We start from the raw sequence: 14,065 nt of genomic DNA on the forward strand, positions 1-14,065 counted from the left end.
CATTATGTAGATGATAAAACTAAGGCAGTTAAGTTTAATTTTTTGCCTGGATTCACAAAGTTTGCTATTTGCTGGCCTTGCTTTGACTACAGAACTCAGGTCTTAACCATAACAATCTGCACTTTGCCCCTTCCCTAAAAGGCATCATATAAATTCCTGTGAAATGGGGGAACTACTCACCTTGCCTTGGGTGGAACTGAGGTGGAATCATGGAGTTCTTACTGTGTTCAGAGTATTAATGCTATTTAGACCATGGAAGACTGGATTTCATGCCAGTCATGCCCAGTGTAAAACAGAGCAGGCCTAAGGTGGCTAGGGCTATAAAATGACGCATCTAGACCAAACCTCTTACCGGTCATTGTTGATCTGGACAAATGGAGAAAGGCTCTTTGATGATAATGATATTTTATGAGCAATAATCACTTTAAATAAATGACTAAAAATTTAATAACTTAAAACTAATCTTTAGAAAATGAAGCTATGATGTACCTCCTCAAAGATTGTATTAATCTCCCTAGTGCTGTCTCGTACCAATATCCTACTTGTCGATAATGAACCGGGCTCAAGCAAGTCCTATTCCAGTAGCTTCACCAATGCAAAGTGAAATGGAAGAAGCCCCAAAAAATAGTAGCAGAGGAGGACTCTATCTGCATAAAGATGCATGGCCACAAGAGGGCACTGCAGACACGACATGTAATGCAGATGCCCACAGGTACCCAGGCGGTCACTCTCTGCAAAAAGAACCAACGGGCAAACGTTCATTCACTTTCCAATTTTAAAAGACAAATCATGACATAATCTACAGTAGTGACTTAATCTATACTTAAATCCCAATATGCTGCAGAGCCATTTGGTATTATTCAGAATTAGAATTATTTCCCTGCTTCCAAAATAATATTTAAATACTATTAAACTATATCTTACTTGTATAACCAAATGTATTATGTACCAAGCAATAAAATTGCTAGTCAAATTGAGCGTGGATTAAGTTACCAGAGAATGTCATGCCTCTTCAATTCTGCACATTTGTCAGGGTACCATTCTTTCACTTAGTAGGAACATGTTACAAACTGTCATTAAATATATATGATAAATCAGTAATACACCATCAGAACACAGCCTACAGTTTTTGGGATAAGGGATTTTTAATATGAAAACTTTCTTGAGTGTTTTCCTACTGTAAGAATTTTTTAGTAGCTTTTTGCCTATATTTATGTGATTCAGGCTTTGATCCCAGGAGCCTGTCTTAACTCTGCAAATGCCAGGGGATCTGTATTTACATCATGGAGATGGGCTATGGCAAATCAAGTCAGTAGCATTGGATGGAGCCAGTTTAGTTTGTTCTTCAACGAAAAACACAGAGCTGTGCATTAATTCACAGGACCAGCCATGCTAACCAAGGAGTCTCCACGTTGTCAAGTTTAATCAAGAGCAGACAGGTTTTAAAACACACCTTTAAATTTTTATAATGGGGAGATGAAGCCAAGAAAGTTGTGCTTCAAAAATGTTTTAGAATCCTCACATCCATATGTGGAAATATAAATTAAAATATCATTGGAAGAGCGATAAAAAGAATTTGTGCAGAACCACAACATTTTGATACTGTTCAAACAGTAACATCTATCTTAATGTTTGGCAGAAAGTATAACATTAGGCATCAGGTTTTGTTAATTTTTAGTTTGTGATTGAGAATTAAACCACAATATAAAACCAAAATGCATTTTCACATAGAATTTAAAAGTTTTGTTGATTTATGCAAGAATTTAGTGTTATCATATTATTAATACCTTCATTAATACAACTACATTTAAACCCTGTAGACACGGGTATACATGCCAACATTTTTTCTCTTTATTAACAAATAGAGGGAAATTATATGATACTGTTTATCTAATTTCCTGCTTCACAGCCCTCTTTTAATTTCTGACATTTGTTTATGTCTGAAACAGAAGAGCAAAGCGCTTGCAAACACCCCTGAGTTAATGCTGTAACACTTCTGGAACCCTTGAAGATTCGAGCGTCTGGTGTGGAGAGATTGTCAGTATGCAGTGCCCTCTGCTGGCCACTTTATTAAACAATGCGATAAACACAATTCCCGAGTGTTAATGTTACAACGTGAGGGGAAAAATCTAAGGTTCTTTTGGAATTAGCCCTTTAATTCGTGAGAGTCACCATTCACTATCATAGTTCCTTAGTGAACAGAGATTTACTTTTATGGAACAAAACAAGTGCAAAGCTACTTGGTACAAAGAAACATCCACTGCGAAGAATAGAACACATTTAGAGAATGAGATGTCTTATGCCTCTTGCGGTCTCAGGTCCAAAGTCGCCCCATCTGTTGCCTCTTTCTCAATCTTCCTGCCCCTCCTCCATGTCCCACAGCCTCTCTGTGCTTCCACTTACCATTCCTGCTGCAATCCATCAGCTTGTATCTTCCTATTGGAACTGTGAGCTCAGCCGGCGGGGATATTTGTCACTCCTCCTGGAAGCCTCAGTCATTATAAAAATTCAGTAACTCTCAGTCCAGTTTGGGTTTTTTCAAAAGCTGTAGAATTGACCACAGGGCCAGAATCAGCAGTGTTGCAATGCACTTCCTGGTGATGAATTTAGAAAGTTGTCCTGGACCCCAGAAGTGAAGAGTTTCATCATGAAGAGTGGTGAGCACAATATGTGTGACATACTAAACCTTTAGCTGTGTATTCATTAATTTTAAAGAAGAAAACAAGTACAACACTGCTGCTAAGACTTAGACGGGATTCTGCATGCAATTTTCATCTGGGTTCCAAGCCAGATTCTTAGGTTCAGAGGCCACTAACAAGGGGGAAGGAAGGGAAAGAAGGCAAACTTCTGGACCAAGGATCAGGGGAGGTGGAGGCAGGCCTCTGAGAGACAGAGGGGACAAGGCAGGCCTCTGACACAAACAGAAATCGTTCTGGGCTTTTCTGCAGGGCTCAAACTGACTCAGTTTTATCTAGAGTAAAACAAAAGCAGTCATTTTAATAAATCCTTGAAATTCACATCTTTCCAGGTGCTATAAGACCACTGGGAAGACAGAAAGATTAACTAAATCTTTGTCAATGACTAATTAAGCAATATACCATGAGGCCTTTCAAGCGAGAAACAAAACCTAGTAATTATAAAGATAAAATTATGCGATTTGACTACATTAAATAACAAGCCTTTACTGTGCAAAACAGCATTACCTAAATGTCAAAATACAAGTAACAAACTGGGAAAAGTGTCTGCAACACATAGGGAGAGGCTACAGTCCTTACTATTTAAAAAGTATTTATGCAAACCAGCAAGAAACTTAATGCTAATGGCCAGGCACGATGGCTCATGCCTATAATGTCAGCACTTTGGGAGGCCAAGGCAGGTGGATCACCTGAGGTCAGGAGTTCGAGATCTGCCTGATCAACACAGTGAAACCCCATCTCTACTAAAGATACAAAAATTAGCTGTGTGTGGTGGCACATTCCTGTAATCCCAACTACTAGGGAGGCTGAGGCAGGAGAATCACTTGAACTCATGAGGCGAAGGTTACAATGAGCCAAGATCATGCCACTGCACTCCAGCCTGGGCTACAGAGTGAGACACTATCTCAAAAAAAAAAAGAAAGAAAGAAAGAAAATTAATGCCAACAATGTAATATGACACACATGAGCAATTTTCAAGAGAGGAAGGAGATTGTTTCTAAACACTTGTCAATATAGTCAACCTCATTAATAATGAAATACAAATATTATACCTACTTAATCTAACAACTATCAAATAGGTAAAAATAAAAATATTTTATAAACTTTGTATATTAAAGCAAACAACCTCTCTAACACACTGTTGGCAAGAAAATTTATTTCTACAACTTTCCCACAGGACAGTTTGGCAATAGCTATCACAATGCACCTTACAAGCACGCTCACCACATCTAGTGATTTTCCCTATACATCTATTGCCATTGGTACAAGGATATTCATAGTATTATCATATTTAATAGCAAAAAAAAAAACAAAACTGGAAACAACCTAAATGTCCATGAGTGGAGGCTGAATAAAAAAATCAGGGGCCGGATGTAGGGGCTCGTGCCTGTAATCCCAGCACTTTGGGAGGCCAAGGCAGGTGGATCACTTGAGGTCAAGAGTTTGAGACCAGCCTGGCCAACATGGCAAAACCCTGTCTCTGCTAAAAATACAAAAATACGCCAGGCATGGTGGCAGGCACCTGTAGTCCCAGCTACTTGGGAGGCTGAGGCAGGAGAATCACTTGAACCTGAGAGGCAGAGGTTGCAGTGAGCCGAGATGGTGCCATTGCACTCTATCCTGGGCAATAGAGGAAGACTCTCTCAAAAAGAAAGAAAGAGAGAAAGAAAGAAAGGGAGAAAGGGAGAAGGAGAAAGAAATAATGGTACACCAACATTTATAGAAGAGAGAGTAGGATTATATATACTAATTCAGAAAGATTGCTGAGACATTGTTTATTGGAAAAATGTACAGAAGGAAGAAGATCATACACTCTCATCTTATGTTTATAAAGCAGATATATGTGTTTATTTCTCAACAGCTTTGCTCTGGAAAAGTGTGGAATGGCCTCTTGGAAGTATGGCTGGGAGCAAAGAGATCCGGAGACTGAGTTGCACGATCTGGAATAAACTCTGGCACTTCTCGATCACTTTTTTTTTTTACCATATCATCATATTACTCTCAAAAAATAAATTTTTAAAACTGTGTTTTGGGAGGCTGAGGTGGGAGGAGAGCTTGAGCCTAGGAGTTGGAAAAAACCCTGGGTAACATGGTGAGACCCTGTCCCTATTTAAAAACAAAATCATATTAACATTTCTAGCAATTTCATCTACAATGTGAATTGCATATGTGCAGTAACAATAAAGTCTTTCTGACATAGCTTCTAATTTGTCAGACACAGCAAACAGGGTGCAAGGATGTTCAGACTGAGAAGACAAGTGCTTGGCTCCCCAGGAAGGGGCTCACGATGACTGGAGAATGAGAACTGGATCCTAGACTCTAGGCAAGGCTGCCCGCCCCTCCCTGACCCTACTCCCTTAGGATTGGAGTCTTTTCAGCAGAGGTGCCAACCTGAACTCAGGTCATCCAACAGGGTGCAGGGGCCTTAAAAGGCAGTAGAGACCATGGCTCTGGGTCAGACATCCTCGATTGCTAATAGTTAGATCACTATGCTGAGCAAACATCCAGGATCTGAGAATGAGGAGAGTATCTCTGCAGCATGGCTTACAGAGAAGCCCCTGAAAGGCCCATGAGGCCACAGCTGGGTCTGTGGAACAGCTGCACTGGTCACCTGCAGATGCCTGTGACCAGAGGTGCATGAGTTTTTTCTAAAGGTGTCTCTATCCAGATAAAACACACAAAGTTAGATGGGCTGATTGATGAGGTTTGGGCACCATTTTTCAATGATTCAAAAGAAACAAACTGTGCTGACAATATAGGAGTGTACAAGAATTATTTCAGATGAGTTCATCAGCAGTCTTTGTATTAGGCCATTGTTGCATTGTTATAAAGAAATACCTGAGACTGGGAAATTTATAAAGAAAAGAGGTTTAATTGGCTCACAGTTCTGCAGGCTGTAGAGGACACGACTGAACATGGCACCGACGTCTGCTCAGATTCTGGGAAGGCTTCAGGATGCTTATAGTCATGGCAGAAGGCGAAAGGGGAGCAGACCTCTCATATGGCAGAAGCAGAAGCAAGAGCAATGGAGAGCGTGAGGTGCCCACACACTTTTAAACTACCAGATCTCATGAAAATTCACTGTCACGAGGACAGCACAAATGGGATGGTGCTAAACCATTTATGAGAAATCCACCCCCATGATCCAGTCACCTGGATCACCCAGTAACAAACTGGGAAATGCATCTGCCACACATAGGGAGAAGCTACAGTCCTTACATTTAAAAAGTATTTATGCAAACCAGCAAGAAAATTAATGCCAATGGCCAGGCGTGATGGCTCAGGCCTATAATCCCAGCACTTTGGGAGGCCAAGGCCGGTGGATCACCTGAGGTCAGGAGTTTGAGACCTGCCTGACCAACATGGTGAAACCCTGTCTCTACTAAAGATACAAGAGGCAGGCCCTACCTCCAACATTGGGGATTACATTTCAATATGAAATTTGGGGGGGACACACCTCCAAACCCTGTAAGTGTTCAAACTTTTTGATTATGGGTCCTGCCATAGAAAACTTAGCATGTGCTTACATTCTGTGTATATTCACATAGCATATAGACTTATCACTGTACTCAATACTGTGCACATTACAAATCAAATACAAAACAGAAATGCTTAAAGTGTAATGTAAACCACAGTGTTCCTGCTCTCATACTCACCATTTGGAAATAACAGCTGTGAACGGTGCTTCTCACACTTCAGACATCTGTACACTGTTAATGGGTTTTCGGTGCATATGGGGACTGCCATGTTTAGTGAAATCTTAAGAAAAGTTATAACAATGTTTAAGACTAACATTAAATGTGAAATAATCTCTCTTTCCTGCCATGGAGAAGCATGAAATCCAGTCCTGTAGACTGCCTGATTCACAGGACAGCTGGTTACTCTACCTCTGGTAAATAGAAGCTTCTGATACAAATTCACGGTCCTCTTAGAAGTTAGTGACTATTTGGTGACCCCCAGCTAGTTCTGTACATCCAGGTTAATCATTATCATGGATGCAGAAATTGTACAGAAATTCCTACTAAAAATCACTTACAGGATTGGAGAGATGCTAAATGGAAGGCCTCTCAGAGTCAAAAGCTGGAAGTTTGAATTACGTAAATTTAGGAAATCAGGGAAAATAAATTCCTCGTCCTCTCTTGGATTGATTTGACTCTGCAAAGTATTTCTTTATTACCTGTGGCAGCATTAGGATGTGGTTTACAATATTCTCAATAACACTTCATTGATTTCGTTTTCTGAGTAGTGAAGAAAATCATCAAAGATGGGAAACAGCTAAGCTCCCAGTGTGCCAGAGTTTGGCCTCTTTAATAAATCCTAACATTACATTCTCAACAGTAAAAACTATAATTATTCAGTTGTAGGTGGCAGATTCAGGCTAGGCCAAATAGTAATATATTCCCAAACCACCTCATATCACAGAATCATCTTTACTGGTTTTATCAACAACATGAAGAAATGGCTTTATCTCCGTGTAAATTTATGCAAATAGCTTCTCCATTAGCAATGTATTTTGGTGGGTTTTTTTAATGCAGTTTCATAGCCCACTTCCTCACTCAAAATATTGTAAAGAAGAAACACCTTATGTCTAAGATTTTATCTTATCCACAATTTTCACTATTTCCTTTAACAACCAGAGTCTTGTTGTTGACTATGAACCTTTCTCTTTGAATAAAGACTGACTGTTGGTGGAATCACTTTATTTTTACATAAAAGCCCTTGTTCACTGAATATATTTCAGCCGTCTTAAAAATACTAGTCCTGGTGCAGGGAACCCCTGGCTTGGGCCCACAGCACAGACCCTCATCCTGGGATGATTGCACTGAGCGATTGATGATGTGCATTTATCTAGGGTGGAGCCCCCAGGAGACAAGCAAAAGACCCTTGGACACAACCCTACTCACATCCCTTCCTCTACTGCCCCCAAGATGGGGAGGGAACATAAACCCTGAGATCACCCCAGAGCTGTGGTATGCATCTCAGGAGTGCCAAGCTGCAACCTACAGCCCACACTCAAGTAAGAGAAGAGCCCAAAATTTCACAGCGTTGAGAGGGAGAATGGCTGCAACTGTAAGGAAATATTGGGGAGTCACACAACTGAGCAAGAGCCTACCAACTGAACCAATATGCCTAATCACCGCCTACTGAATCACACCCCAAAGCTTCAACCCCCAAAATACCCTCACTAACATACCCCACTGTGAAACCAAAGACAAGCAGTCAGCTAAAAATAAAGATGCTGCACAAAGGCTTATCCCTGTGAAAACATCCAGAAAAGAAGTCTCTTGAGTGTACTCAATCTACACTGCAGTTAAAGGTACACCCACATGCAGAGATGAGAAGGAACCAATGCAAGACCTGAAGTAATGCACTAGTTCTCCAACAAGGATTCTTAACCAGGCTGAGTTGGCTGAAAAGACAGAAATGGAATTCAGAGTATGTATAGGAATGAAGGTCATCAAGATTCAGAAGAATAACAAACCCAATCCAAGGAAACTAAGCATCACAATAAAATGCTACAGGAGCTAAGAGATGGCAATAGCCAGATCCTAATGGATCTGACAGAGCTGAAAAACACACTACAAGAATTTCACAATGCAATTGCAAATATCAACAGCAGAATAGACCAAGCTAAGGAAAGAATCTCAGAAATTAAAGACTGCCTCTCTGAAAAAGCCAGTCAATTGAAAATAAAGAAATTAGAATGAAAAGGAATGAACAAACCCTATGAGAAATATGGAATTATATAAAGAGGCCAAATCTAACCACTAGCATCCCTGAAAGGAAAGGGGAGAAAGCAAAAAGCTTGGAAAACATATTTCAGGATACCATCTATGAAAACTTCTTCAGTCTTGCTGGAGAGGCCAACAGTCAAATTCAGAAAATAGAGAACCCCTGCAAGATTCTACACAAGAAGATCATCCTTAAGACACATAATCATCAAATTTTCCAAGGTTGAAATGAAAGAATGGTAAAAGCAGCTAGAGAGAAAGGGCAGGTTACCTACAAAGGGAACACCATCAGGCTAACACACCACCTCTCAGCTGAAATCCTACAAGCCAGAAGAGATTGGAGGCCTATATTCAACATTCTTGAAGAAAAAAAAAATTCAACCAAGACTTTCATAGCCAGCCAAACTAAGCTTCCCAAGAAAAGAAGAAATCCTTTTCAAATAAGCAAACGTTGAGGGAGTTTGTTACCACCAGATCTGCCTTACAAGAGATCTTGAAGGGAGAACCAAATACAGAAAGAAAAGACCGTTATTGGCAGATACAAGAACACAATTAAATAAACAGACCAGTGACACTATAAAGCAACATAATAACCAGCTAACAACACAGTGACAGGATCAAAACCACACCTATCAATACAACAATACAAACCTTAAATTTAAATGGGCTAAATGCCCCCCACTTAGAAGGCACAGAGCAGCAAGCTGAATAAAAAAGCAAGACCCAATGGTATGCTGTCTTCAAGAAACATATCTCCCATATATTGATACCCGTAGGCTCAAAATAAAGAGATGGAGAAAAGATCTACCAAGCAAATGGAAATTATACAAAAACAGGTCCTAACTATCTGAAATATATATGCACCCAACATAGGCGCACCCAACTTGTTTTCTAAAACAAGTTCTTAGAAACCTTCAAAGAGACATACACTCATACACAATAATAGTGGGAAATCTCAAAACTCCATTGACAGTATTGGAAGGAACAAAACAGAAAATTAACAAAGATATTTAGAGCCTGAACTCAACATTGGACCAAATGGATCTGCTAGAGTTCTACAGAACTTACCACTTAAAAACAACAGAATATACATTCTTCTCATCACCACATAGCACATTGACCATATAATCAAATATAAAACAATCTTCAGCAAATGCAAAAGAACCAAAATCATACCAATCATATTCTCAGAGCACAGCAAAATAAAAACAGAAGTCAGGACTAAAAAAATTGCTCAAAACCATGTAATTACATGGAAATATCTAGAAAACTCCATGGTCTCAGCCCAAAAGCTCCTTCAGCTGATAAACAACTTCAACAATGTTTCAAAATACAAAATCAATGTACAAAAATCACTAACATTGCTATCCACCAACAACAGCCATGCTGAGAGCCAAGTCAGGAACACAGTCTCATTCACAACTGCCATAAAAAGAATAAAGTACCCAGGAAATACAACTTATCAGGGAGGTGGAAGATCTCTATAATGAGAACTACAAGACACTGCTCAAAGAAATCAAAGATCACACAAACAAATGAAAAAACATTCCATGTTCATGGATAGGAAGAATCAACAGCGTTAAAATGGCCATACTACCCAAAGCAATTTACAGATTCAATGCTACTCCTATCAAACTACCAACAACATTTTTCATAGAACTAGAAAGAACAATTTTAAAATTCATATGGAGGTTGGGTAGAGTGGCTCACACCTGTAATCCCAGCACTTTGGAAGGTCAAGGCAGCCAGATCACCTGAGGTCAGGAGTTCAAGACCAGCCTAGCCAACATGGTAAAACCCCATCTCTACTAAAAATACAAAAGATTAGCCAGGTGTGGTGGCACATGCCTGTAGTCCCAGCTACTCAGGAGGCAGAATTGTTTGAACCCAGGAGACGGAGGTTACAGTGAGCCGAGACTGCACCACTGCACTCCAGCCTAGGCAACAGAGTAACTCTATCTCAACAACAACAAAAAAAATTATATAAAATGTTTTTATAAAGTCAGACTGCCAAAACAATCCTACACAAAAAGAACAAAGCTGGAGGCATCATGTTATCGAACTTCAAACTATACTACAGGGCTACAGTAACCCAAACAGCATTATATTGGTACAAAAACAGATACATAGAATGGAACAGAATATAGAGCCAAGAAATAAGGCCACATACCTATGACAATCTGATCTTTGACAAAGCTAACAAAAACAAGCTATGGGGAAAGGACTCCCTATTCAATAAATTGTGCTGTGATAACTGGCTAGTCATACACAGAAGATTGAAACCAGACCCTACACCATACACAAAAATCAACTCAAGATGATGGATTAAAGACTTAAATGTAAAAACCAAAAATAAAAAAACCTTGGACAGCAACCGAGGCAATACCATTCTAGACAGAGGATTGGGCAAAGATTTCATGATGAGGACACCAAAAGCAATTGCAACAAAAGCAAAAATTGACAAATGGGATCTGATTAATCAAAAGAGCTTCTGCACAGCACAAGAAACTATCGACAGAGTAAACAGACAACCTACAGAATGGAAAGAGCATATTTTGTAAACTATGCATCTGACAAAGGTCTAATATCCAGCATCTATAAGAAACTTAAATTTATAAGAAAAAAACAGGCTAGGCACAGTGGCTCATGCCTATAATCCCAGCACTTTGGGAGGCCTAGGTGGGTGAATCATGAGGTCAAGAGATAAAGACCATCCTGGCCAACATGGTGAAACCCTGTCTCTACTAAAAGTTACAAAAATTAGCTGGGCGTGGTGGTGTACGCCTGTAGCACCCCACTGGTTCCCTCCCACAACAAGTGGAGATTATGGGAGCTACAATTCAAGATGAGATTTGGGTGGGGACACAGCCAAACCATATCAACATACATGTAGCTGGGATTACAGGTGCCTGCCACCACACCTGGATAATTTTTTTATATTTTTAGTAGAGATGGGGTTTCACCACATTGGCCAGGCTGGTCTCGAACTCCTGACCTCCTGGCCTCGGCCTCCCAAAGTGCTGGGATTACAGGTATGAGCCACCAAGCCCAGCCTCAGAATGGCTCTTATTAAAAAGTCAAAAAATGACAGATGTTGGCAAGGTTGCACAGAAAAGGGAACACTTATACACTGTTGGTGGGAGTGTAAATTAGTTCAACGATTGTGGAAAGCATTATGGTGATTCCTCAAAGAGCTAAAAACAGAACTACCATTCGATCCAGCAATCCTATTACTGAGTATATACCCAAAGGAATAGAAATAATTCTACCATAAGATACATGCATGCATATGTCCATTGCAGCACTATTAACAATAGCAAAGACATGCAATCAATCTAAAGACCTACTGATGGCAAATTGGAACAAGAAAATATGGTACATATACACCATGGAATACTATGAAGTTATAAGAAAGAATGAGATCATGTCTTTCAAGGGAACATGGATGGAGCTGAAGGCCATTATCCTTAGCAAGCTAATGCAGACAGAGAAAACCAAATAACGCATGTTCTCACTTGTAAGTGAGAGCTCAGTGATGAGAACTCATGAACACAAAGAGGGGAATAACACACACTGGGACCTACCTGAGGGTAAAGGGTGGGAAGAGAGAGAGAAGCAGAAAAAATAACTGATGGGCACTAGGCTTAATACCTGGGTGACAAGATAATCCGTACAATCCGCATGTCACAAATTCACCTATGTAACAAACCTCCACATGTCCCCAAGAAACAAAAATAAAAGTAAAAAAAAAAAAAATACTTGCACCACGAATCCTTTTCCAGGCTCCATCATAACTCACAAAGTAATAATTAACTAAACCACAAAATTTGTATAGTGTGTATTTTCAGTAAAAGAGAAAACAAAAATTATCCAGCTCTCTCCCTTCATCTATACGTGGCGCTTCGTGTCAGACATAAAGCGTGTATCTATGAGCATATGTACGGCACGGTCCTTGATTTTCCAGAGTCAGCCACTGGTGCTATGCAACCTTCAAAACTGATTCAAATGTTCGATCATAGAATTTTTTCAATAGCTTGATTGCCCTGTTCCCTGAATGAAAACCAGTCAATTTTTATAGCTGGTTTTACAAGCATCTTGTCAATCAAATTTGTAAATTATACCTATTTTTCTTTAAGGAATTCGCTTTTCCATAATCTCTTTGTAGCATTGGTCATTTCTCTACCACTACTAAAGGAAAAAAAAAAGTCCATTTTAAAAATTGAAAATATTTAATTCTTTTTATTCTAAATATCTACAATCGGCTTACCAAAAAAAGGTGACGGGTTTTGTTTTTAAAACACCTCAAAGTCTGTATGGATTGATGCCATACTTTGAAAGAATTCTAGCCCAGACATCATACCACAATAAACGGGGATAAATAGGTTATATATCTTAAAAAGTCCACTGTTAGGACATCCACACATGACCTTTTGACTTTGTGTTCAAAATCTTCACGCTCAAAAATGTCAACATTTATGAGCATACATAGATTCACATTTTATATTTACCTAGAAACCCTCTTACTATTTGCATTTATGAAATTACCGACTTTAATATATGCATTGCTATTTTCCTCACTACTTTTATTCTTCAGTGAAACACTTTTAAGCCTTTGGTTCATTTTTGTGAATTATGAGTATGATGCAACACAATGCTAGAAACCTGACATGCAAATTTAACAAATCCAAATAATACCATGCAAATAATATAAAAATATGCTGGTTGAGATAACTTCCTGTAAATGAGAAGTTAGATAAGACAGGCTAATGCAATCCATAGAGTTCATGCACAGCTTTTAAGAATAAAAGTATTGGTCAGGTGCAGTGGCTCATGACTGTAATTTCAGCACTTTGGGAGGCCGAGGCGGGTGAATCACCTGAGGTCAGGAGTTCAAGACCAGCCTGGGTAACATAGTGAAACCCTGTCCCTACTAAAAATACAAAAATTAGCCGGGCACGGTGGCACATGCCTGTAATGCCAGCTACTCAGGAGGCTAAGGCAGGAGAATCACTTGAGCACAGGAGGCAGAGGCTGCAGTGAGCCAAGATTGCCCCATTGCACTCCAGCCTGGACAATAAAGCGAGACTCCATCTTAAAAAAAAAAAAAAAAAAAAGAATAAAAGTATCACTAGGAATGCAATGGTATTTCTATGAAAATCATAATGAAATGTATATTACAAATATGTGAAATTTTCATAGGATGTTTTTAAATCTTTTCCTCTAAAACCACCAGCGGTACAACCGTTAGACCACAAGAGACCATGAAAGTCCAGAAAACCAAATGCTGTTCTGGAAATCCGGATGTAGATATCCCTTCCCAACATCAAGTCTTGCAACATCAATCTCATTGATAGCTTGAAACTGGCCATGGTAGAGTCATTTACACCTTGAATATCCCCAATCACTATAAATTAAGACTTTTGGGGGTGAGGGAGTGCTGTGGTGATATCCAATTTACCAGCACAATACTGGGAAGGCTGCATTTTTAGGAGCCCTGCTCTAAACCATAGAATCCCTTCTTCCCACATTCAATCAGTTGCCAAATCATTCATTCAGTTATTCGACATATACTTGAATACACTGTAGAACATGCATTGTGTCAAGCCCTGGGTCTAAGTGCAAGGGAGTGAACAAAAC

This window comes from Aotus nancymaae, unplaced genomic scaffold (assembly GCF_030222135.1).
Source record: "Aotus nancymaae isolate 86718 unplaced genomic scaffold, 86718_ANA_hifiasm-v0.15.2.pri h1tg000020l, whole genome shotgun sequence".
Classification (NCBI taxonomy): domain Eukaryota; kingdom Metazoa; phylum Chordata; class Mammalia; order Primates; family Aotidae; genus Aotus; species Aotus nancymaae.